This window comes from Alligator sinensis, unplaced genomic scaffold, assembly GCF_000455745.1.
Source record: "Alligator sinensis unplaced genomic scaffold, ASM45574v1 scaffold2175_1, whole genome shotgun sequence".
Classification (NCBI taxonomy): domain Eukaryota; kingdom Metazoa; phylum Chordata; order Crocodylia; family Alligatoridae; genus Alligator; species Alligator sinensis.
In genome coordinates this window covers 9,860-13,255 of record NW_005843887.1, presented here as the reverse complement: position 1 = coordinate 13,255, position 3,396 = coordinate 9,860, and positions in this window count along the sequence as shown.

Sequence of the window (3,396 nt, the reverse complement as noted above, 5' to 3'; positions counted from 1 at the left end):
ACAAATGAGCGGAGGTCCCAGGAACTGCAGGGTTGAAGCGGGGGGACCTGATCCAGGGGGTTATATGGGCTGAGCCGTGGGTCCTTGCAAGAGGTGGATTTTCCCCACTGCTGATCCCAGGACGAAGCATGCTGAGGAGGCCTCAAAATGCTCTTTGATGAAGCCTCCTTGGGACTTATACTGCTTGCTAACATCTATCTGTCAAATGCCCAGCGAAGCTCTCAGGCCCGTGCGTTTTGGAAATGTATAGGTCCAAAGCTAAAACAACCTTAGATGGCCACGGCTGATCCTGTTGGAGTTCCCCTCCATGTGTGTGAGGTTTTCAGGTGGAAATGTCCTTGTCTGAGCTTTTTTTAACTTTGCTACATTAAGAAGAACAGGCTTCCCCTTTTTGTGCAGGCCCTGCTCTGCTCTGTGTCACTGTGTCCCTGGCACAGTAATACGTGGCCGTGTCTGTGGCTGTCAGAGAGCGCAGCTGCAGGGAGAACTGGTTCTTGGAAGTGTCCCTGGAAATGGTGATGCGGCTCTGGAGGGATGGGTTGTAGCCTGTGCTGCCACCGTAGTTAATGTACCCCATATATTCCAGCCCTTTTCCAGGAGGCTGCTGGATCCAGCTCCAATCGTAACCACTGGTGATGGAGGAACCTGTGACAGTGCAGGTCAGGGTGAGGGTCTCTGCAGGCTTCACCACCCTTGGACCAGACTCAACCAGCTGCACAGCAGAGAGCACACCTAAAGGAAAAACTGGATTCCCCTGAACCTTCCTCTTAACCTACATGGGGGAGTAGAGAGAAGCAACAGGAATAGGAATAAGGAGTTCATTGCTGCTGCCCTATAACAAGGGAGACTCAGCAGGCAGCAAGGGGCTGGGTACAGACTGAGGCTCCTGGATACAGGATCTCTATTTAACCAGTAGCCCTGGCCAGGGATTTGCATGCTGCTCCCAGGAGGGTATAAGCAGCCCCAGGCTGGGAGCTCTCTGCATGGGGCTCAGTCTCTGGCACAGGGGAGACCCTGGGGTCAGCACCACCAGAGGGGAAGGGCCGGACCTTGGGTGCCGCACGGCCGGCCGACCCCTTCCCTGGAGCACACCCGCTAGCCTGGGGTTCCCGCTGCCACCATCCAAGGCTCTGGACCCAATTCTGGCTCTGCGCACCTTGGAGAACACAGGCCTGGTCGTCCAGTAGGCACTAGACCCAATACAGGCACTTGGGGCACTTCCCAAGTCAGGGGCTTAATAGGGAAGCCTCCCTTAGTCCACAGACCTAAGGGGCCTCAGGATAATTCAGACCCATCCCTCCATAAGTCTCCCACACCGGTCACAAAGGAGCACTTTATTGATGACAGGGGGTAGGGCGGAAACAGGGTAAAAGGTAGAGCAGTATCATGGAAATATCAGAGGAATCCCATAGAGCAAACCCGTAGGGCTGAGGTAGCCTTTTGATCACGCATGTTAGTTACTGTAAGGTAAGTATCTAGTTGGATCTCGAGTAGCTTCCTCACACGCAGCATCCAGAGGTGGTTGGAGTTTCCTCTGGAAGCAGGGCACTCTCAGAGCTTGTGGTTATGAGGAGAGAGCCTGTGTCAGATGGTGAAGCTCCTCCCCCAGTTTCACCTGGGTGACCACATGGCTAATGGCTGCCTTCTTCCTGGCCCAGGCCTTTAAATAACCTTTCTGACCTCAGCAGCCCGGTCCAATCGAAGCTGCCAGTGCTGGCCACAAGCCAACCAATTTAAAAAGCATCACTGGCTACCTGGGCGGGTGAGCGGGGATTTTCCCTTCCCTTCCCCAGGTGACCAGAGCATCCGCCTCTGAGGCACCAGGCTTTTGTCATGCAGGCAGGGAGGAAGATCCCCTGCCCAGAGGGATTCAACACCCGCCTCTCACGCTGGCAGAGACAGATCTCTGGAGAGGGGCACAGACGGTGGCATTTCTGCCACAAGGGTGCCAGGCTGGAAGTGCTCAGTCCTCTTCTCACTAAGGGCGGGCCTCGGGGCTCAGGCCAGGCAGGGCGTGCAGTGGATCTGGCCTGGAAATAAACACTGCCTCCTCCAAGCCTGGGCCTGGCTGTGAGTCTCGCCCAGCAGTGTGGAGCTCCTGGGTTTGCTCTTGTTCCTGTATTTCATGCGTCTCTGTGTCAGAAGGGGCATTGCCAGGTCTGCCTGTTAAGAATCCGCTCCCCCTTTTTTGTGCAGCCCCTGCCCTGCTCTGTGTCACTGTGCCACCCCTGGCACAGTAATACGTGGCAGTGTCTGCAGCTGTCAGGGAGCTGAGCCGCAGGTAGTACTTGGTGCTGGAGGAGTCCACGGAGCTGGTGATTCTGTTCTGGAAAGCTGCGTTGTAGTATGTGCTACCACCCCATCCCCCGACCCGCTCCAGCCCTTTGCCAGGAGCCTGCTGGACCCAGTTCCACCAGTGACTGCTAGTGACAGAGCCACCAGTGATGGTGCAGGTCAGGCTGAGGGTCTCCCCAGGCTTCATCACCCCTGGGCCAGACTCCTGGAGCTGGAGCTGGGACTGCACTGGTTCTTGGCAGGAGTGGGGAGTGGGGCATGCATGTCTGCAGGCCAGAGTGTCTCCTGCTGTGGAGAACCTCAGCAGCAGGGTCGTGGCCCCTGGGAGTGCCTGCAGAGGGAGAAGTGTCTGACCCTGGAGAGAACGAGGGGACGACGTCCATCCCACGCTGCATAAACCTGATGGACCCTTTCCAGGCTGTAATGGGGACTAGACAGGTTAGAGGGCAGGCTGGAAAGGGTTAATGAGGGAGCTAAATACCTCCCAGACCTGCAATCCTTTGCCCATCAGCTCCAGCTGCTCCAGCAGGCTCAGCCCAGCTGCCCCTGGGTTGCAGCATGGAGGCTGTTTGCTGCCGTGGGATGGCTCCTGCCTTGCACCTGGGAGAAGCTGTGGGAGGAGCAGCCTGGAGCGGAAGCTGAGGGGAGAGGTGTCTGTCCTCCTGCCCTGGGCTCCAGGTTGGGGTCTCAGAGCTGGAGTCCTGCAGAGAGGCTGGGGTTTGTCTTCATGCATCCTTCTTTGCTCCTGGGACTCTGTTCTCCTGGCTGGAGCTGGCAGCTCCCTTGGGTGCTGTGCTCAGTGTGTTGCCCTTGCTGCACTCATTTTAATCCTGTGACCTCCTTCCTATTCCTGTTGTACTTTCAGTTGTGCCCAGAAATCAGGTGATGTCGACCCAGCGGCCTACCTTGGTAAGGAGAGCTGATAGTGTGTTGCAGTGGGCCGTGGCCCATGTTCCTTAGGCAACAACTAGGCCTTGCTGTGTCTGGGCTGGTGGCTGCTGCTTTGGCCGTTGCTGTGGTGCTCATGGGATTTGTATGTAGGAATAATCCTATGTCCTGGTGTGAATGGGTGCCAGTGTGAGAGGGCTGTAGAGAGACTGT